The sequence below is a fragment of the Coregonus lavaretus genome, assembly GCF_964263955.1.
Source record: "Coregonus lavaretus genome assembly, chromosome: 16".
NCBI lineage: Eukaryota > Metazoa > Chordata > Actinopteri > Salmoniformes > Salmonidae > Coregonus > Coregonus lavaretus.
The window spans coordinates 3,996,781-4,021,351 of NC_140003.1; positions in this window are offsets into that span (position 1 = coordinate 3,996,781).

A 24,571-nucleotide genomic window follows, 5' to 3' on the forward strand; every position below is an offset into this window, starting at 1 on the left:
CGTCTATAAATTACAAGATGTGCCAATCTCTTCATGTACAATTTGACAACTGATAGGCCTAATATTGTCACTCATCAGATTATTGTCAATTCAATTTTGTCTACAGGTTAACTCTTATTATGTGTAAAATTTGTTTTGGTGAAGTTTAGGTGTAGTTTCGATGGGCTGGCTGTGCAGGCTGACTGGCATCGTTTGTTTCCCACTCATCAACTTGGATAGAGTCATGGATATGTTTTGCATTATTCTAAAGGCCTACTGCAACATCCAGCATGTTTTCATTTCCCTTACAATAAATCTGATTAGTAATAGAGTTACAGTAAATAAAACAGTCCGATAACAGCTTATTTTTACTAAGTAAAACCTAAAAAGAGAATAGTATCCACCCGCAAGGTGCGCGGTCAAATTATTTAATTAAAATCAACCTCTTCACCCTCATCATTCAGTTAGGCCTAATTTAAATTTGATTGTGAAGTAACTTGCACAATTATCGCCCATTCCATCCATTTGCCATTCATTCAGTTGGCTGGCATTGTTTGCTTCGCTGGAAATTCTAAAGGCCTACTGCAACATGTAGCGTGTTTTCGTTTCCTTAAAATACATTTGATTAGTAATAGAGTTATAGTAAATAAAACAGTCCCATAACAACCTAATTTTAGTAAGTAAAATGTAAGAGAGAGTGGTATCAACCCCCAAGGTGCTCAGTCAAATTATTTGCTGCTGATAAATAGGCATAACAAACTCATCATTACACTATTGTCTTTCTAAATTAAATCAACCTCTTCACCCTGCTTATCACTCAGTTAGGCATAATTTAAATTCAATTGTGAAGTAACGTGCACAATTATCGCCCACTCATCCATTTGTCATTCATTCAGTGAGGAGAGAGAGACGCATTAGCACCTGGCTGGGTACCAACGTCCTACAGCACATTGTCTTGGCGGGTTAAGTTGGGAATAGGTGTGAAAATAATGGGTAGAAATGCTCTAAATAGTTTTCTGTTTTTGATTAAACAATTCTGACAAATGAGCAGTGTAAAATACAAACATTTTGGAAAAGCCAGGGAAGTAGCAGGACATAGCTTTTTTGGGGGGCTGGTTTTTTTAATTTACTAAATCAAACGTCAGTGGACGTTGGCCTATGGCGGTTCTAGTGTTAGACCTTGAGACAATTGAGACATGGATTGTGTATGTGTGCCATTCAGAGGGTGAATGGGCATGACAAAATATTTAAGAGCCTTTGAACGGGGTATGGTAGTAGGTTCCAGGCGCACCGTTTGTGTCAAGAACTGCAACGCTGCTGGGTTTTTCACGCTCAACAGTTTCCCATGTGTTTCAAGAATGGTCCACCACCCAAAGCACATCCAGCCAACTTCACACAACTGTGGGAAGCATTGGAGTCAACATGGGCCAGCATCCCCGTATAATGCTTTCGACACCTTGTAGAGTCCATGCCCTGACGAATTGAGGCTGTTCTGAGGGCAAAAGGAGGGGGGGGGGGGGGGGGGGTGCATCACAATGTTAGGAAGGTGTCCTTAATGTTTTGTACACTCAGTGTAAAATCTATACCAACTAGTGAACCAGCTTCCTCATACCTGATTTTCTCTGATTTAAATAACAGCACAGTTCATCTAGTTAATAATATAATAGTATAGTATAGTTATTCACTGTTTTAATTTGTTTAATGTTTAGTTTGTTTCTCACTGAGATTGTATGGTTAGGTATGAAATAAAGCTCTTTATTTTGGACAAGAGACTCTACTCCTGAGTCTCTCCTGAGCTCTGGTCCAAGGCTTTGGCCTTCTACTAGATAGTGCCCTTTCTAGCATGGCCAGATAGTAGCCTACCGGTACACTCTAGGCTAGGCACAATGCAAGGCCTTTGAGTATTGAGTAAGCAGCTGAGCGATGGTAGCCTTCCACTAGCACCTAGTATGGACAGTGGGCATGTGTGTGTGTCAGAGACAGAAAGAGAGCTTTGAGTCACTGACACTAATTACAGTTGCAAAAAACTACAAAGGCTGAGTTTTTCCAAGTTTCCTCAAAGTTTCACTGTGACATGAATTAATCGTTGTGGTCAGTAATTCACTCTTAACTGGTAGAAGAGCAGGGTGAAGCCTACAGAATGTTCACTGATTCCACTACACTACTTCATTACTTGATTGAATTAATCATGATGTGCCCAATAAGAGTGACTTAACCCCCTCTATAAGACATCAGACTGAGCAAGTGCAATGTCAGTTGTACCAGACCACTAACCTGAAGGGCTAAGTACAGGGCTGATCATAGTCACAGATGTGTGACAAGCAATGTGACACAATCATTCTGTCAACACCGTCACAAGTTGAAAAGTTGAAACATTCCTTCAAGAATATCCACATGTACATCTGGAATTGGTCTGTTTGGAGTTACAGAGTTTCCGTCTTTGACTTTACTAACTTAATTTGTGTCATTCTTGTATTTGACTTCTGCGATTTAATTACCTGTACTCTAAAACAAACCGGCAATCCTGGAATAGCTTTACACACATCCCAATCTTTTGTACATATCTCATTACCAGTCTTTACAACGCTTTCCATGTACCCTAAGCCAACCCTAAACCAGGAAATGTTGTTTGTTTAGCTTAGAGCGGAATTATGGAGTGGAAGATGGGACATATTTGAGGGGGCCAGGAGTTCCTGTTTACATGCAGTTGTTAAGAGAAAGACAAATCCTCTGTGTGAGCTGTGACAATAGTTGATCAATGAAGTAAATGACAGCTGCTGGTGTTGACATAAACAAAACAAGCCTCAGACAACCATTCATGACTACCGGTACTTCATCAGTCTATGGTAAAATCTAACTTTGTCTTGTATGTTGTCAAAATACAAGAGTTCAAACCAGACAAGGACGTAGTCCAATCGATGCAAAGGTTGGCCATGTTGTTGATAGAAACAACAAACACAGATCAGCTCAAAATATTTTTTTTATGACATCATTGGAAGAAGCTGCAGGTAACAAGATAATGTGTCACTATCCAATGGTAACCCCAAGTGTTATAGCAACACACTAGTGTTATCACGACACCAGAATTTTGACTTCGATACCGATAGCAGGTTTTGTATCACGATACTCGATACCATCACTATACTCGATTCCAAAACGATATCACAACAAAAAAAAGAATGCGTATTAGCCAGTCACAGAATGCCACTTGATCCAGACGGATAAACTCAGCTATTGCTCTGTTCAATCGTTGGGCATCTTTTGAGTTCAATATCATTACATTTGAACATTTTTATGTCAATTTAATGTTTTTAGAGACAGCCATGTATGCATTAATGAATCAATTATACAATCAATTTTACTTAGTTTTTACCAATCTAACTATATAAACAAAATCTAACAAAAATATAAACGCAACATGTAAAGTGATGGTCCCATGTTTCATGAGCTGATATAAAATATCCCAGAAATGTTCCATATGTACAAAAAGTGTATTTCTCTTAAATGTTGTACACAAATGTGTTTACATCCCTGTTGGTGAGCATTTCTCCTTTGCCTAGATAATAAATTACATCCACCTGACAGGTGTGGCATATCAAGAAGCTGATTAAACAGCATGATCATTACATAGGTGCACCTTGTGTTGGGACAATAAAAGGCCACACAACACAATGTCACAGATGTCTAAAGTTTTGAGGGAGTGTGCAATTAGCATGCTGACTGCAGGAATGTCCACCGGAGCTGTTGCCAGAGAATTTAATGTTAATTTCTGTACCATAAGCCGCCTCCAACGTTGTTTAAGAGAATAAGGCAGTACGCCCAACCGGCCTCACAACCGCAGACCACGTGTAACCACGCCAGCCCAGGACCTCCACATACGGCTTCTTCACCTGCGGGATTGCCTGAGACCAGCCACCCGGACAGCTGATGAATCTGAGAAGCAATTCTGATTGGCTAGGCCTGGCTCCCCAGTCATTTGAAATCCATAGATTATGGCCTAAGGAATTTTTTTCAATTGATTGATTTCCTTATATGAACTGTAACTCAGTAAAATCTTTGAAATTGTTGCATGTTGCGTTTATATTTTTGTTCAGTATACAAAACAACATAATGGTAATAATTTATTTGAAAGTAAAATCTCTATTGATAAACTGGGTAAATCAAGATGTAGCCTAGGTCTATTCACAATACAGGTTAATGCATATTATTCAATAGGAGTGTGTGCTTGTTTTTGCTCATTTCATGGGGCTACAGATGACAAACATTTCCTTCCATTTCAGACTTATTTTATTGGAAACTGCTAAGAGAACATATTATTTGATTGTACTGATCAACAACATTTGCATAGAAGAAGCTATCTCTTATTTTATAAAAGTGTGCGCCGTCTCTTTAAGAAAGTAATGAAGTCATGCATGGTCCTCTGTAGCTGAATTGGTAGAGCATGGCGCTTGTAACGCCAGGGTAGTGGGTTCGATCCCCGGGACCACCCATACGTAAAAATGTATGCACACATGACTGTAAGTCGCTTTGGATAAAAGCGTCTGCTAAATGGCATATTATATTATTAATGAGGCTGTGGCTATGGAATCTAACGGAAACCAGACGGGAGGCGAGGGAGACAAAGAAGTGAGTGAGTTTTTGGTGGAGAGGGAGAGTAAGTGAATAAATAAAGTTTTTGGTAACAATCAGCTTTGAAATCAACATATTGTGCGTTATGGTAAGCTACCAGTATCATCTTGCATTGTAAAAGTGTTCTAGCCTGTGTGGCCATTGTTTTGCGAACAGTAATGAACAGTTTCAACATTTCTACATGATTATTCAAGTGCGTTAACTTCTGTGCAGCATAAGTGGGGAGCTAACAATGCAGCCCAGAAAGCTCTAGCAATGAATGAGTAAGTGGAGCAGGCACTTTGCTCTTCGCACTATGAAAGGGCTGTGCTGATAGACAGACAATCATGTGAGACACATTTGACAGAAGTCCCGAACGTAACAACATTGTGAGTACCGAACCGTTTTTTGTTTGGTTTTTTTAAGTAACGAAGTTTGGGTATACCGTGCAACACTACAACACACACAAGATTTCAGCATCTTGGACAGTGCTGTGACCAGCACTAACTAGCAACACTTGGACACCAATTCAGCACTACAGTCATGGACAGCGGCGCAGACCACTTTAAGATTGCTCGTGTTGTGTGTGTGGCTGCAGCCGGAAGCCCTATTAAGTGACTCTGCCACGCTGCCTATTGTTCCCATTCCCTTATCACCTAAACTTAAGGTTGTAAAATTAAAGGAATTACATTTGAAGATCATTGGAAAAATTACTCTCTGACTTTGGTATCAAACAGTTAGCCTGGGCATGGGCTAATGGGCTATGGGCTGTGTACTGGGCTCTACTCTGGTCTTCACTCTGTTTAAGTTTAGGATTTGTGGACATTAAGCTGATCCTAGATCTGTGTGGCCTGGGGTATGGGTTGATATGGGCTGTGTGCTGAACAGACAGGAGGCAGACACATGCAATTTCACTGCCCTCAACATCTCAAATATGGAAATCAAAGGCCTACTATTTAACAATGTCAAATTATTTATTTTGATTGCACTCTGTAAAGTTACTGTGTTTGTATATTGAATCGGGCATACACTAACTTCACATATGTGACTAGTTTCAGGAAACTAGGCGTATGTCGAACGTCACTACTTCACAGGAGAGCCATTTGAACATCAACTTTTATTTTTTAATCAAAATGCATTTTTTGGCAAAAATGCATTCTGGAACATGTGAACTTTCATGTGCCTTAATAGCAAACTTGTATGCCATCTGTAAATACGAATCACATTTTAAAATTACAAGCCTAGTTGGTTTAGCCACAGAAAAAGACAGCAACCTTCCCGCTAGCCATGATTAATGAGTGGGCTGGACATGCAGAGAGATGAGTTCCGATTGGTCTGCCATGTAGCACGCTTCTGTCTATAACATGAGCTGGTCAGTATGTGTAGGTAATCCTTTCTATGCAGATTTTTTGAAAGATATCACATAGTATAAGTGTTGCTCTCCACTTTCTGGAGGACCAAGTTTTGAAATCAGTAGAATTAGAGGATGATAGCTAAGGAGATGGAGAACATTCTGGCATTTCATTGCAAATATACAGACGCAGTCGAAACGAGAACACACAGAAGAGGGAGAAGTGTCCATCCATGTATACGGGTAAGATAGTCTATCTAGCTACATTTTCAGATATTACACGTTTCTAATTTGTCAGGAAGTCATTTTCATTTCAAGTTAAAGTGTACTGTTAGCTAGCTAGCTAACGTTAGCTGGCTGGCTAGCTAGCTAACGTTACTTGTATGATCTGTGTAGTAATATTATTCGTATCTCAGATCCATTTGCATTGCTAGTTATAGCCTAATGTTAGCTAACTAACATTGACTCTGGTTGGTTAGCTACCTGCAGATTCATGCAGGGTAGTAACGTTATGAGTTGGGATTATGGTTCATTGTTTAGCTAGCTAGGTACATGTCTAAACAAACGATTCCACTATGCAAGTAACCATTTTCTCAAAAGTGAGGGTAGAAGTTTATCAACTTTCAAAGCAGAATTACTTTCCCATTGCTCCTCAACTGTAGTGTATGATATACAATTTTCTAGCTCAGTCTCTACTTTTATCCAATGTAAATCGAGCCGGTCGGTCACAAATATGATTTTAATCTCAAGAGAAGACAGGTTTAATGTTAAAAAAAGGTTATCTTACTGATCATATACAGTGCATTCGGAAAGTATTCAGACCCCTTGACTTTTTCCACATTTTGTTATGTTACAGCCTTATTCTAAAACGGATTAAAAATATATATATCCTCATCAATCTACACACAATACCTCATAATGACAAAGCAAAAACAAGTTTTTAGAAATAAAAAACCTTATTTAAATAAGTATTCAGATACCTTTGCTATTAGACTCGAAATTGAGCTCAGGTGAATCCTGTTTCCATTGATCATCCTTGAGATTTTTCTACAACTTGATTGGAGTCCACCTGTGGTAAATTCAATTGATTGAACATGATTTAGAAAGGCACACACCTGTCTATATAAGGTCCCACAGTTGACAGTGCATATCAGAGCAAAAACCAAGCCATGAATTGTCCGTAGAGGAATTGTCCGTAGAGCTCCGAGACAGGATTGTGTCGAGGCACAGATCTGTGGAAGGGTACCAAAACATTTCTGCCGCATTGAAGGTCCCCAAGAACACAGTGGCCTCCATCATTCGTAAATGGAAGAAGTTTGGAACCACCAAGATTCTTCCTAGAGATGGCCGCCCGGACAAACTGAGCAATCAAGGGAGAAGGGCCTTAGTCAGGACAACGACCCTAAGCACACAGCCAAGACAACGCAGGAGTGGCTTCGGGACAAGTCTCTGAATGTCCTTGAGTGGCCCAGACAGAGCCCGAAAATGAACCCAATTGAACATCTCTGGAGAGACCTGAAAATAGCTGTGCAGCGACGCTCCCCATCCAACCTAACAGAGCTTGAGAGGTTCTGCAGAGAAGAATGGGAGAAACTCCCCAAATACAGGTGTGCCAAGCCTGTAGCGTCATACCCAAGTTGACTTGAGGCTGTAATCGCTACCAAAGGTGCTTCAACAAAGTACTGAGTAAAGGGTCTGAATACTTATGTAAATGTGGAAAAAGTGAAGGGGTCTGAATACTTTCCGAATGCACTGTAGGCCTAGGCCTAGACGATATCCAAAACATCTAACACACTGAATCATAAATGTTCTGTTATTTTAATTGTAAAGTAATGTCTTTCTACTCAATACCGCAACTCATTTTACCAATCTAGGAGGTAAAGGCATTGACGTATTCAATAATTTAGCTGTGTATTTCGGATGGAGTACAGGCATTAGAATGTACCAGAGGCCACCAAAATAGAGCTTGTTCTCAAATAGGCATGCCTCCCAGAACCCCCCAGCCCGGAACCCCTGGGCAGGCTACTTTTTCTATTTGGCTGGCTACTCCATGTAGTTACGGAAAACACTGATCACACATAAGATACTGTAGCTGGCACTGCGATCATCCTCTTTTACCACTACACCAAATCTTTCCCAAACATTAGACTACTGTTCTGGCCCTCTCTTCTATTTATTTTCAACTCTCCATTTAGCAGCTTTTCTCTTACTGAGTTAAACTCAGACATTGTCCTTTTTGTATCAGTGGATCAACATGAACCTTCTTTGCCCCAAGTTCCCAAAAGCATTTGGAAATTGACGTGTATTCGGCAAGCTACAGTTGGCCCTAAAACATAGGCATAGGCTACGCACTAACGACAGATAAAAATAATGAAAGAAAAAACTCACTGTAGCCTATAGATATGAATTGCACAATTTCTTTATTCAACCCGCCCGCCACCCACACAATATTTCATGAACCTAAACCCACCCGTGGATATAACCGTGGGGATTGCCGGTTGAGTCAACCTGTGCATCACTAGTATGGGGGTTTAAGGTAAGTGGGAGGCTGTTCAGCTACAATAGTGTAAAAATAATGACAATATGATTACAATTGACATGATCACTTACTACTGACTTTTCAATATGACCCCACCAGGGATTTGAACTCACAACCTCTGGATTTGGGGTGCGCTGATCTTTCTGCTGCACCACAAAGTCCCCTACAAATTCATTACTTATAATTCATTTCTGCACTTTGGAAAAGAGTGCCAGCTGCACTGCTATTTTAGTTATCAGTTAATCTGACTGTTCTGTCATCATTGATTTAATTGACTTATTTCAGCAATTTGAGGGTTTTCTGTAGTTATCTAATGTTGGTGGGGCATATTATTCTGTTTTAATGTTACTCATGAATCACCATAATAAATACAATTGTTTTTCTTGAGTGCATTTTTTAAATAGCTGAGATTTACTTCGAAGTGTAGGAATACAGGTGAAATCAGTCATTGACACAGACATGGTGGCGTAGCAGGAAGATTGGAAAGCTGTGAGCCAATAAGTTGCAAGTTCAAATCCCAGATGAGGATACGTTGAATAATTTGACATTTTTAGTCACTTAGCAGACGCTCTTATCCAGAGCAACTTACAGTAGTGAGCGCATACCTTTTCGTACTTGTCCCCCGTGGGAATTAGACCCACAACCCTAGCGTTGCAAGCGCCTAGCTCTACCAAGTGAGCCACATGGGAATAATAATGACTGTATGAATAAACATACACAATGTAATCATGTACACTACCAGTCAAAAGTTTGGACACACCTACTCATTCAAGGGTTTTTCTTTATTTTTACTATTTTCTACATTGTAGAATAATAGTGAAGACATCAAAACTATGAAAGAACACATATGGAATCATGTAGTAACCAAAAAAAGTGTTAAACAAATCAAAATATATTTTATATATTCTTCAAATAGCCACCCTTTGCCTTGATGACAGCTTTGCACACTCAACCAGCTTCATGAGGTAGTCACCAGGAATGCATTTCAATTAACAGGTGTGCCTTGTTAAAAGTTAATTTGTGGAATTTCATTCCTTCTTAATGCGTTTAAGCCAATCAGTTGTGTTGTGACAAGGCACGGGGATATACAGAAGATAGCCCTATTTGGTAAAAGACCAGGTCCATATTATGGCAAGAACAGCTCAAATAAGCAAAGAGAAACAACAGTCCATCATTACTTTAAGACATGAAGGTCAGTCAATACGGAACATTTCAAGAACTTTGAACGTTTCTTCAAGTGTAGTCGCAAAAACCATCAAGCGCTATGATGAAACTGGCTCTCATGAGGACCACCACAGGCATGGAAGACCCAGAGTTACCTCTGCTGTAGAGGATACAGTGCCTTGCAAAAGTATTCATCCCCCTTGGCGTTTTTCCAATTTTGTTGCATTACAACCTGTAATTTAAATTGATTTTTATTTGGATTTTATGTATGGACATACACAAAATAGTCCAAATTGGTGAAGTGAAATGAAAAAAATAACTTTTTTCAAAAATTCCACAAAATAAATAACGGAAAAGCGGTGCGTGCATATGTATTCAACCCCTTTGCTATGAAGCCCCTAAATAAGATCTGGTGCAACCAATTACCTTCAGAAGTCACATAATTAGTGAAATAAAGTCCACCTGTGTGCAATCTAAGTGTCACATGATCTCAGTATATATACAACTGTTCTGAAAGGCCCCAGAGTCTGCAACACCGCTGAGCAACGGGTACCATCAAGCAAGCGGCACCATGAAGACCAAGGAGCTCTTCAAACAGGTCAGGGACAAAGTTGTGGGGAAGTACAGATCAGGGTTGGGTTATACAAAAATAGCTTAAACTTTGAACATCCGACGGAGCACCATTAAATCCATTATAAAAAAATTGAAAGGATATGGCACCACAACAAACCTGCCAAGAGAGGGCCGCCCACCAAAACTCACGGACCAGGCAAGGAGGGCATTAATCAGAGAGGCAACAAAGAGACCAAAGATAACCCTGAAGGAGCTGCAAAGCTCCACCGTGGAGATTGGAGTATCTGTCCATAGGACCACTTTAACCCGTACACTCCACAGAGCTGAGCTTTACGGAAGAGTGGGCAGAAAAAAGCCATTGCTTAAAGAAAAAAATAAGCAAACACGTTTGGTGTTCGCCAAAAGGCATGTGGGAGACTCCCCAAACATATGGAAGAAGGTACTCTGGTCAGATGAGACTAAAATTGAGCTTTTTGCCCATCAAGTAAAAAACGCTATGTCTGGCGCAAACCCAACACCTCTCATCACCCCAAGAACACCATCCCCACAGTGAAGCATGGTGGTGGCAGCATCATGCTGTGGGGATATTTTTCATCGGCAGGGACTGGGAAACTGGTCAGAATTGAAGGACTGATGGATGGCGCTAAATAAAGGGAAATTCTTGAGGGAAACGTGTTTCAGTCTTCCAGATATTTGAGACTGGGTCGGAGCTGGAGCAGTTTTGCCTTGAAGAATGGGCAACAATCCCAGTGACTAGATGTGCCAAGCTTATAGAGACATACCTCAAGAGACTTGCAGCTTTAATTGCTGCAAAAGGTGGCTCTACAAAGTATTGACTTTCGGGGGTGAATAGTTATGCACGCTCAAGTTTTTTCAGTTTTTTTGTCATATTTCTTCTTTGTTTCACAAGAAAAAAATATTTTGCATCTTCAAAGTGGTAGGCATGTTGTGTGAATCAAATTTACATTTACATTTACGTCATTTAGCAGACGCTCTTATCCAGAGCGACTTACAGTTAGTGAATACATATTTTTTTATACTTAACCCACAACCCTGGCGTTGCAAACGCCATGCTCTATCAACTGAGCTACATCCCTGCCGGCCATTCCCTCCCCTACCCTGGGCGACGCTGGGCCAATTGTGCGCCGCCCATGAGTCTCCCGGTCGCGGCCGGCTGCGACAGAGCCTGGATTCGAACCAGGATCTCTAGTGGCACAGTTAGCACTGCGATGCAGTGCCTTAGACCACTGCGCCACTCAAATGATACAAACCCCCCAAAAATCCATTTTAATTCCAGGTTGTAAGGCAACAAAATAGGAAAAATGCCAAGGTTGGTGAATACATTCGCAAGCCACTGTATATTTGTCCTGTTACACACAAGTGTGTAATGGAAATGTGTTTCTTGCAGATCTCAACTTCCCCTGAGACACCCGCAGGGAGTGGGGTCACAGCCTGGGTCACCATTGTACAGCGCCCCTGGAGCAATTAGGGTTAAGGGCCTTGCTCAAGGGCACAACGACATATCGGTTACTGGCCCAACGCTCTAACCTCAAGGCTATCTACCTTTAGCCTTTGCATTTGGAATTTGTTGTTAAACTAATTATTAGCCTACTGTGGTGAAGTCAGGCACCATAAAAGTCAGGCACCATAGTTGCATAATTACACTTGCGCTTTATAAACTCCCGACAGTGGAGAGTGCTTTTGTAGCTGGTTGAAAATCCTTGAGTTAGAACTGAAAGTAAATGGGATTCAGGGGATACTTTTTTTATTTTGCTGGATTATCCATTCCTATGCAGTCAGGCATTTATTATGCAGTAGTAGATGCAATTATAGTCAGGACACAAGAGGGTGATCTAACTGTGGTGTTGGACTAGGAATCAAGGGAGTTCTGAGCTGGCTTCATTATTAAAACGGAGTAAAGTTGAAACATTCTCGTGTGCTTCCTTTCTTCCACCGCATTTCAGGTATATATTCCTTTATTTGTCCAAACCAAGATTGTCGATGAGTTATAAGGTGTTTAGGAACATGGTGTAATGTTTGTCAGTCACAGGGTTATATTTTTATGCAAATTCAACATAGCTAACAAGCTCGTGAGCTAGGGTAGCTAGCTATTGAGAGGGGCTGCTAGTTAGCTTCAAGGGGTGCCGCCCGTGCACCCGGGAATGAGTGGTCATATCCAAGTAACTATTTTGTAATGTATATTACAGTGAATGTATTGGAAGGTATATTTGTACAACAGGAGAGTAATGTCATCTCATGGTTCAAGTGAGATGCAGAACGTAGTTGGGCTGCTATTACAGTAATACTCTGTCGTTGTTTTCTCATCAGCCTTTTGAACTGTTGTCTCTTGCTGGTGTGGTCATCATAAAATGGCACCGCTTTCTATAAAAGACTGGGGGACTGTGAATGTTAGTGTGTTCGTGGAGGAGATTGAAATACTGAATGGTGTTTTGTTTCATTGGGTAATGTCAATAATATTTTTGTTATTTAGTCAAATTCAATCTGAAATTAATTTCCTACTTATGTAAACTTATTTGATATATGAATATTCATTTATTCAACTTTTGATTGATGATTTTTAAAACGGAGTCACTTGAAACATTCTCATGTGCTTACTTTTTTCCATCGCATTTCAGATTACTATCGTACTGCTATCAGATCTCCATTCTTTTGGGGGCTCGTCCGGGATCTACAAGACTGACCAGTGTTGTGGGTCGTGAAAGAACCACAGCGACAAACGTGTGGAGACCAGAGCAAGCTGCAGAGCTTCAGGGAAAGAAGTGTTTGATGTAGACACAGGGAAGTCCATAGACGGCAGACAGAATGGCTCAATTTAACACACGTAAAAAGCTAGTGTGGGACATCAAAAAACGGTTAATCCAGCTCAACGAAGAACAGTTATACAAACTGGCAGCTGTCCTGAGTGGAGAAACGCTTCTAGAGGCTCCCACTGTCACAGGTGCAAATGAAGCAGAAATGTATGACTACATTGTGAGTTACATGAACAGTAAACAGCTGAGTGAGCTCAGGGTTCATACAGACAGTGGCAAGTCAAATTCAAGGACTTTCAAGTACTTTTTGAAGCACTAATATATATTTTCAAGGACCATCAATTTGTAATAGTTCATATAGGCCTCCTGTAGCTCAGTTGGTAGAGCATGGCGCTTGCAATGCCAGGGTTGTGGGTTCGATTCCCACGGGGGGCCAGTATGAAAAATGTATGCACTCTCTAACTGTAAGTCGCTCTGGATAAGAGCGTCTGCTAAATGCTAAAATGTAAATGTAAATGTAATGCAATTGTTTCTAGTCGCCACCAGATGGCAGTATTTTGCCACAACCTCATGAAGAAACCCAACTTACTATTCATCACTACCTACTACAAGTTCTACTCAATAATATGTGTTTCATTACATATTTACTACATACATGAGTGGTATGTCAGTACTGATGATGTTGACTGATTTCCTTATATGAGTTGTAACTCAGTAAAATCTTTGAAATTGTTGCATGTTGCGTTTATATTTTTGTTCAGTGTACATAATAGTAATATTAAATTGTCTTAATATTTAAATTGTCTTTATATTTCACTACATGTTTGGTCCCACAGGCTGTCCCAACACATAATGACATGAAAGTTAATTATGCCAGTGTAAAAGGCCCTTAGTTGACTCAAACATGTTGTATTCTATACCCATTTGAAGAGAAACAAGTTATTAATGTCTGTCTCACTACTCTCTTTAAAGAAAAGGTATTTTGCTATGAAAACATATAGAAGCCCATCTTTTGATTATAGCTAACTTAATTTCAGCCAACTGCTCCTGCTGAGGTCAGGCTCTGTTCAACGTTAGCTTCTAACATCATCGTTTTAGCCAGCTAGTTATAGCTAGCTACCTGGTTAATAGCCAGAGCCCTTGAGCTACCTAGCTAGCTAGACATCTGACTGAAATATCAGCGACTATTTGCCAGTTGTACACTCATTCTCCGAAAGTCAGGTTTTTTTTTGTTCGGGGGATGTCGGTTGACACGGCAGGAATCGTGGGATGTTTAAAAATTCCCACTGTCAGCGGCGTCTCTCTGCTACTTGCCACTGTAGGTCTGGGCTAAGGTAGTTTGTTTCACTTCTCGGCCTATGTCGTGGGCAGAGTGGTGAATGAATGCGCTGCTAACAAGGCAAATCCAGGGGAGCAGTTGAACATAACGAGCATACATGAATCATTCATGATTCCACTCGTTCGCAGAGGTAGGTGCGATTAGAACTCAGATCAAGAAGCCTTCTGAGCGTTGATCAGCTCTGGGAACGCAATAATAAGTGGGTAAACAATAATTAACAAAAATAATAAGGTGAGTAAACGCTATTTCACAAATAAAAAGGTGCGTAAACAGCGTTTACCCTCCACCACATCCCTGGTTGGGTCTGGGAAAACCCATTCATAAACATAAATATACTGCCAGGCAGGCTTTAATCTACATTTGCCCAGCATTTTAGCTATTGATGTGACTTTTGACGGCGCTAATATGTCAGTTCTGTACCGGTCTGGCTGAGTGACAGTGTGGGTGGAATGAGCGAGTTCGCCTGGCAACCATAGCGCGAAACACGTGAGGATATAAGACTCGGTAGTCTGCCTGGAAATCTATTAGCAAGACCAATACATTTTTCTAACATATTTGATCATTTTCTGTTCCCCTCTCATTTTAATTCAAGTGCTTTTCAAGTCCCAACTTGAGGAAATTTATTTTCAAGGTATTCCAGTACTTGAATTTCTGAGTGCCAAATTCAAGTACTTTAAGCACCTCAAGCACCTATGAGCTGGAAGATGAGGGCGTCGGTCGACTGCTCTTTCTGCAGGATCTTGTCACCCAGCTGCTGGGGGACACCGACGACTACACAACACCCAGAGAGAAGAACCGGACTCCATCGAAGGACAACGAACAAGGACAACGGCAGTCAACAGACAACAAACTCTCAGACACACCAACGTACAGTGGCCATGTGCAGGTTCCTGAGGACGTCATCGTTCCTGACACCAGCAATCCAGGGACCTTACACATGCCTCCTAGTGGTCTGATGAGAGTGTCAGACATGACAGCCCTTCTGCCACAATGTGAATTTAAGGTATTTGGTGGTCAAATAACCGATTCAGGTGTTGATACGAGTTACAGTAGCATTTGTAAGCAAATTGATGAGGGAACCAGAGAAAACATTTCTGAATCAGCGGTGGTTACAGCTGTCCTCAAGGTTATCAAACCGGGCACATTCAAAGAGATGTTAGTTAACTATGAGGGGCTTACAGTTGCTGAATTGAAACTTTTTCTCAAATCACACATCAAGGGTTCAGTGTTAAACATGCAAACATCAGAAGTGATTTAAAAGCGTATGTATCTGATCTTAAGGTTAAAGATGATTTCCTCCTAGATCTAAACACTGAGTCGGCAAGGGAGGATACAGAAATCAAAAAGCGCATTGGGGGGTCTTACAGACAGTGCTCAGTAGTTACTAATTTATTACAGTAAAGTGATGGGGATGAAAGTGTGACAGATCAAAACCAAGGTTACATACAAGGAGATGTACAGGCATCCAAGAGTTTACTACTCAAGTCAAAGCCCTCGCAAAGAACCTGGAAAATAATTATTAGACCAATAAGTGAGAATGGGCGGTGTGATGACTATGGTAGCAAACACAGCAGTGTCTTTTAAGGAGGAGGAGAAGAGCAAATGTAACACCTGTGTGAAACAAGGTAAAGAGAAATGCATCCATTGCTTCCAATGTGGACAGGCTGGCCATCGAGCAATGGGTTGTGCTGAAAGGACAGAGACCGGGAAACTGGAGGTCATAGGGCAGGGACCACCAGTGACCTCAAACATGGGAATGTCCCCTCCTGAGGTATCTACTGACCAAACTGACACTACAATAATGTCTAGTGACAGAGACTTATTCTCACTTTATTCAGAAGATGGACAATACGGTGATGGGCAAAAGACAAAATACATAGCACAGTTAAGTGTCTACTCTCGTGTCTCATGAATGGAGTGTCATGTGAGGCACTATTAGACACAGGCACACAGGTCAGCATAGTTGGAAAAAGGTGGATTGAGAAGACACTGCCCGCCATTGACACATTACATGGAGATAAAGGACAGCTCAATGTGACAGCAGCAAATGGAACCAGGGTACCCTTCGAGGGGTGGATTGAGGTGCTGGTGGAAATCTAAAGTACCAAATATGGACGGCTGGCTATAGAGGTTCCCATGCTAGTGAGCAGGAGATCTGTTGACTTCCCACTTGTAGGCTTTAATGTTATTGAGGAGCTCATAAAGGAAGGTGGAAGGAAATTGGTTTGACTTGAGTACTCTTCTTTGAGAAGCTATGAATGTGAGGAAGAACACAGCTGACACTGTGGTTAACACAGTGAACTCTATGGCCACCAACTGCACAGCCGAGACAGACTTTAGCTGCACAGTTAAGTCAGGAAAATCAGGATTCATAATACCAGGTGGGCAAGCTAAGGATGTGAAATGTAGAGTCAAAAGGGGGGTGTAATGATGTTTGAACCATGTGTTATGTCTCACCAACCAGAAAGACTTGATGTCTACCCCAGCATTGTAGAGTTGCCAGCAGGGGAGTCAAAATCTGTGAAAATCAAAATGCTAAATTCATCACAACATGATATTTGGCTTGCACCAAGAACATGTCTAAGCAGTATTGAGTCAGTAGTTGATATTGTCCCTGTGCCTGTTTTCCCTACCCCTCAGGGAGGCCAGAAGTCTGCACCATGCAGGCAGACCCAGCAGCAAATGATGGCACCAATGACAAATCCAACAGACTCCAAATGCATTGTGAGAAATGGTATCCCCCAGTGAACTTAAGTAATGTACAGTGGCTTGCGAAAGTATTCACCCCCCTTGGCATTTTTCCTATTTTGTTGCCTTACAGCCTGGAATTAAAAGGGATTTTGGGGGGGTTTGTATCATTTGATTTACACAACATCCCTACCACTTTGAAGATGCAAAATATATTTTATTGTGAAACAAACAAGAAATAAGACAAAAAAACTATTCACCCCCCCAAAGTCAATATTTTGTAGAGCCACCTTTTGCATAAATTACAGCTGCAAGTCTCTCGGGGTATGTCTCTATAAGCTTGGCACATCTAGCCACTGGGATTTTTGCCCTTTCTTCAAGGCAAAACTGCTCCAGCTCCTTCAAGTTGGATGGGTTCCGCTGGTGTACAGCAATCTTTAAGTCATACCACAGATTCTCAAATGGATTGAGGTCTGGGCTTTAACTAGGCCATTCCAAGATATTTAAATGTTTCCCCTTAAACCACTCGAGTGTTGCTTTAGCAGTATGCTTAGGGTCAACCTCCATCCCAGTCTCAAATCTCTAAAAGACTGAAACAGGTTCCCCTCAAGAATTTCCCTGTAATTAGCGCCATCCATCATTCCTTCAATTCTGATCAGTTTCCCAGTCCCTGCAAATGAAAACATCCCCACAGCATGATGCTGCCACCACAATGCTTCACTGTGGGGATGGTGTTCTCTGGGTGATGAGAGGTGTTGGGTTTGCGCCAGACATAGCGTTTTCCTTGATGGCCAAAAAGCTCAATTTTAGTCTCATCTGACCAGAGTACCTTCTTCCATATGTTTGGGGAGTCTCCCACATGCCTTTTGGCGAACACCAAACGTGTTTGCTTTTTTTTTTCTTTAAGCAATGGCTTTTTTCTGGCCACTCTTCCGTAAAGCCCAGCTCTGTGGAGTGTACGGCTTAAAGTGGTCCTATGGACAGATACTCCAATCTCCGCTGTGGAGCTTTGCAGCTCCTTCAGGGTTATCTTTGGTCTCTTTGTTGCCTCTCTGATTAATGCCCTCCTTGCCTGGTCCGTGAGTCTTGGTGGGTGGCGCTCTCTTGGCAGGTTTGTTGTGGTGCCATATTCTTTCCATTTTTTAATAATGGATTTAATGGTGCTCCGTGGGATGTTCAAAGTTTCAGATATTTTTTCATAACCCAACCCTGATCCGTACTTCTCCACAACTTTGTCCCTGACCTGTTTGGAGAGCTCTTTGGTCTTCATGTGCCGCTTGCTTGGTGGTGCCCCTTGCTTAGTGGTGTCGCAGACTCTGGGGCCTTTCAGAACAGGTGTATATATACTGAGATCATGTGACAGATCATGTGACACTTAGATTTATTTTATTTAACTAATTATGTTTTTTATTTTACCTTTATTTAACTAGGCAAGTCAGTTAAGACCAAATTCATATTTACAATGACGGCCTACACCGGCCAAACCCGGACAACGCTGGGCCAATTGTGCGCCGCCCTATGGGACTCCCAATCACGGCCGGTTGTGATACACCCTGGAATCGAACCAAGGGGTCTGTAGTGACGCCTCAAGCACTGAGATGCAGTGCCTTAGACCGCTGCGCCACTTCTGAAGGTAATTGGTTGCACCAGATCTTATTTAGGGGCTTCATAGCAAAGGAGGTGAATACATATGCATGCACTACTTTTCCGTTATTCATTTTTTTGAATTTTTTTGAATAAGTTATTTTTTTCATTTCACTTCACCAATTTGGACTATTTTGTGTATGTCCATTTCATGAAATCAAAAATAAAAATCCATTGAAATTACAGGTTGTAATGCAACAAAATAGGAAAAACGCCAAGAGGGATGACTACTTTTGCAAGGCAGGAGGAAATAGTAAGACAAATGTTGTTCAAGGAATCAGATGTGTTTGCTGAGAATGATGGAGATATAGGTTGTGTGCTTCCTTATTTCCACCGCATTTCAGATTACTATCCTACTGCTCTCAGATCTCCATTCTGAGGGTAGTAACACTTTGTTCTCTTGTTAAAATGTTTTCTGTTGCTTTCATACGTTTAAATGCATATGTGGCAAATCTATATTCCATCTAATCCTACAATAAATGCTAGCGTTTCATCATTCTATCCCTGTACCGTTAATTGCAACACTTAGACATTTCTGTTTCATGTTTGATACGAAGCATTTTAATTTACCATTTCTTACCCTTTAAGGGGGCGCAATGTTTATTATGTACATGAACGTTCGCAAGACTCAAGTTTCTGTTTATTTAATTAAATGTATGGTTTCCTTTGTTCATATTTCCCGGGTTATGTCGGAGTTCCATGTGTCTGTGTCCTATGTCTCTGTCATTCTGGTTGTGCGTAATAGAGTCAGTACGTTGAATAAGAAAAAATTATTGTTCCATGTATGAATAATGAGGAAATACCAATTAATAATAATTATGTCTGATTGAGACGAATGTACCAATGTAACAATGGATGTGGAAATTGCCTTTTACATTGAAGACCCTGTTTATTGGTTGTGATTGTCAATTGTATGGTCCTGGGAGGGGCCAAGTGCTTATATGTACATATATGAGCACCTGTTAGACAGATTCGATTTGGTTTCTCAGAGGGAGGCTGTGCAGCCTTGCCCTCTACCTCTGTATGTTCAGATAGGACAGGTTAAGCCTGATACAGAAGCTATTTCTTTTGGGCTATTGCCTGTGTATATTTGTTCAATCTACTTGTGTATTTTGTGTGATATGGCACTTTCACCATTGGATCACCAAAACCTGTAAATAAATCTACACTCTGAGCATGTCAACCTGCCTTGCCTTCTTCTGATTTCATGCTCTTACAACTGCTACAAGGTCCCTATTTACAATTACATCATGGAACTGTGTTGTAGTCAAAATAATGAAAAGGGCTGTCTGGTAGACTCAATAAATAGACAAAGATTTGTAGTTGAACAAGTAATTGCTTGTATATCTTTTTTTAAAACTTGACTTGAGACTTGATTTGGAAAAACTTGTGACTCGACTCGACTTGCTCTTCGAATGCACAACTTGGACTTGACTCGAGCCTCGACCCATTCTACTTGGGGCTCGACATGAGACTTGCTTGTGACTCTGCCACCTCTGCCAGTTTTTCAATGTGTGTTCATGTTTTAATCTCATTCACACACTTACAGCATATCAACAATGGGCAATTTCACAAAATATAATAACAAGCATTTCACGATACACAAGCACACAGTAGCGTAACCAAGTTACAGGAAAGCAACCATAATATATCAGTCAGCTACTCTAGTAGTGTACATGTACAGCCCTCTTTTCCCCACTAAAACTAAATGTGCAAGGTTGATTCAAAGTCTTTGAGGTGCCAGGTCCTGGTTTCCCAAAAGCATCTTAAGGCTAAGTTCATCGTTAGAACCTTCGGAGCATTGTTAAATCCCCGAGCTGTTTCCCAAAACCATCGTTATTAATGTTGCACTTGAACATTCTCGTAATATAACGCCTGCTTTAGACCACACGTAAAACAGCTAAGTGCGTCATTAGATGCTTTTTTGCCGTCCCGCGTCACTTTAAACACGGAAGATCTCTGCTAAACATAGAATCACATGGTTTATCCGTCTCTCTGTGGCCGCCGATAACTTCAGAACAAAATTGACTACAAATACAATGTTGCCAATGTCTTTACGCAATTAACATATTTTACCCATTGGTCAAAAGTCGCATTTTTGATTGGACACCCTACAAAATTGCTAGGCTACAGCATGATGATCTACTACCCACTGGGCACAGACTTCAATTTAACGTCTATTACACGTTGGTTCAACATAATTTCATTGAAATTACATGGAAACGTTGATGCTCAGTGGGTATGCTGCAGTAGCCTACCAATGTCGAGGAAAGAAAACAAAACAGTGCTGCCAAGCACATCAACTTCAAACACGAGGTTAACCTACATTCTAGGCTGTCTGTCCGATTTTCGCTTTCATTAGTAACAGCAGCCTGTTGAAAGAAACAGTTACCCACTGGCAAAGAAATCGCAGATGCATTGAGAAATATAACTTTTATGTATTGCCTTTAATAGCCATGCAGGTGTATTGAGGGTATAAGTGCCACTGTTAAGATGGGATACTTCACACCAATGTGATGTGGACTGAAATCAAATGGCAATCACTGTGAAGTGGGTATTTTTGCATTGGAAAACAATCGCATTTGGTTTAAGAATAGCCCATGCATGTGCCATACGACCAAAGAATGCATGATATAATGCATCGCTTATAGTCCTGTTCTAAATATTGCCCTATTATCATTGTGTGTCTGGATACTGAGATAAACACAGGCTGACTGGCTCATCCAAGCTAGCCAGAAACATAGCAAATAGCCTATTAAATCTGCAATATGTAACTTTTTGGCCAACCCAACAAAATAAGCATGGAAATGTGAGTTAAAGATCTGTCATTCGCAATGAAGGCAAGTCTAAGACGCGGTAGATCTGTTCTATATGGGCTATTTCTATGCTTCCCGTTTATAAGTTTCGTTTGTACGTGTTTTACATTCGGTTTTGTACACCTGAAAATACAATATTTTTGATTATGGAAAACATATTTTACAGCGGTTTAGATGGTGCAATGATTATCTACACTATACTTGCTTGTTTTGTCACATAAACAGAAATTAGGCAAACTATTCGAATTTTAGCAACCAGGAAATGGCGGAGCAATTTCTGCATAGTGCATCTTTAAATTGAGAAGCAATGTTGCAGTGAGAAATGCTGCTGCAGCAAGCCCAAGCATTAACTTGGTTAAAGGAGAGACCATTAAAGGAAAAATCCACCCAAAACCATTAATTCCTTTAATTTAGTGTTAAATAACACTAATATGTGAGAACAATATTTTTTGTGAACAAATGTTTCATTTTAGTATTATAATAAGGTTGTAGCAACATGGAAAATTGCAGCTCAAGTGGACTACAAAATCCACAATGCAATGCTCTCTCTATGGGCTGGCTGGCTAGCTAGCTACGGTAACTAGCTAGCAAACGTAGCTAAACACAATAATACCAAAGACAATATAAGCATTTAAAGTGGCTAGTTAGCTGTAAAATCTCCTAAACAAACTGCACTATCAATTTAGGAGTCTACAATCTCACCATGTTCAACCTGCAGATCAATGTGCCTCACAGAGTGGATTCTAACATTCGCAATGGCAGACATACATTTGAGGAGAAGGGAAATGTTGCCCATGCTACGTCAATGGGCCTTGGTGCATTCTGGGCGATTCTGGGACAAGGAGCGCTCTCCTTCAAGGAGTGAATATGAGTTTATTGGGCGCTAGCTCAAAAACCCAACATTAGCCTGAATTTCGTCAACAAGAAGTACAACATTACAAATCTTTTCCGAGATGTGAGATAATTAACTTGCTATCTGTAATATCGTATAACTTTGGAATCGTGACATTAAGTACTTTCAAGGAAAATACAAATTTCTCGAAGTAGGAATATGGCAAAAAATATGATCAATGCCTCATTCGAGAGAATACATTCTACCTAGTTATCAAATCGGCTAGTATTGAAATCTGACATGTATGATAGACGTTTCCGCCATCTAAAAGTCGTATTCCTATTAATGTCCATGGTAGTGAGAGCGACTTTATCACAGTGCTCCATCATACCAGCCGGATTTCTGCCTGCTTTAACGCCAATAACTCAGATACACATGAAAACATGAAATGACCCAGGGAATTGATAGAACATTACTCAGATATACACACAAATATATATATAACATTCAAAATGGGTGAACCTTTCCTTTAAGGGTTTATCATAGTCCAAAACATGTACACACAGCAGTGTTCTAGAATATTGGACCCGTTGGCTTTCATACTTTTCGAATTCTCAGTGCAGCTCAAGCAATTTCTACATCTGTCAACACATTAAAATGAATATATGAGGCGTACAGGACAAGAGTTGGTTTGAAATTGTGGGGAGGTGCGCGTTCGGGATGTGCATCCCTCAGACGGTGGTCTGAGAGTCAGGTAGCTATGTCACAATGGGACACCTGACTATCACGTCTCAGCATCTGTGGACTATGATTTACGATTTTTCAGATGGCTCAGTGAGCAACATTATTAGGATTTGATCCCTCTGTCCATCAAAGATGCTAACATATCATGTGTCTGGGCGCTATTTAAAAAGTTAGGAGATCATGCTTTGATGTTGCAGGTGGCTTTTTCCTGTGTGTCTGTCTGCGCCCAACGCGACCACATGCCAGGTCTTGCCGACAGGCTATAACAGCTCTTCAGGATAAGTTGTCCCCCCAAACACACACACTTTATCCACTCGCTGCACAAATATCATTGCAGATCTATCACCCCTTAGAACAAACACACACACAGCGCAGTTCACCACCGGGAAAAGCAAAGAACACATAATGGCAAAGGGCTTACCTTCTGGGTTCTTGTTTTTCTTAAGACTCTTGCCACAAAGACACTGCAGCATATGCGTTTCTTTACTGAAAATGTTCAAAAGAAACCACATTGATTTGGGCGAAGAGCAATCCAGTGGCTTAAACACCCAGATATAGATAAGATCCTTGCAGTTGCATAATAACACAATTGTTTCAGTTCTCCGGGACTGGGCCACCAATTGTATCATATAAAAATAGGTAATATCCAAGTCTTCATTCACATGCGTTTTCATTCACGTGGTGAAAAGATTTCTCTAGGCTATCTGTCAGACTTAGCAATAAAGGTGTTTTTTCTTCTTCTGGCGTGTAAAGGATACCACTTCGGAGAGTCGGTAATAAAAAATATACTCTATTAATTGCATATGTCGCACCGGGAAGAGAAGTGCTGCTCGAAAACAAACAGAACTAAACACGGCGGATTTCCTAGGAGAAAACCATTGCCTGGAAGTTCATCACTCTGAGGAGAGGGGGAAGGATCTGTACAGCACCAAACGCCAAGGGAGGATGCATCCTATGCACAGACTGCAACTATAGCCCCAACAAAACAACACATTGCCAAATCAAGTCACTTCACTTGGTGGTGCTTCTTCCTCAAAAAATAGAGGAAGGAGGGGTTGCAATTGAAAGATTGGCTTTCCATTCCATAAACACGTGGTTTCGGCGCCGTCATATAACTGAGCTTTCGGGAATTCTGTGAAGATGATATGTGTGTGTCAGTGACTTCTCATCAGTCTATTGTACCAAACTGATTTTCTGCATTGAGTTGGGACTCGTTCTGTCTGTCCCTTGTTCAAAAAATGCCTGCATAGTAACTGTGCTATTAGGCTATAGCCTAAGCATAGCCTATAAAAACAAAGGGCTATAATATATTGTGTGCTGTTGCAACACAACCTCACACTCAATTCGTGCAAATATGTACGAAAGGTATTTCAGCAGATTTCGTGCGTTTTTGTGTGGCTTAATTCATGTGAAAATACACACTTTTGTCTGATTTAATTTGTAGGAAAATACACAAATTTTTGTGCAACTTCATTCATAGGAAAATAAATTTTTGGGGGGCAAACTTCAGAACAATCTATTGA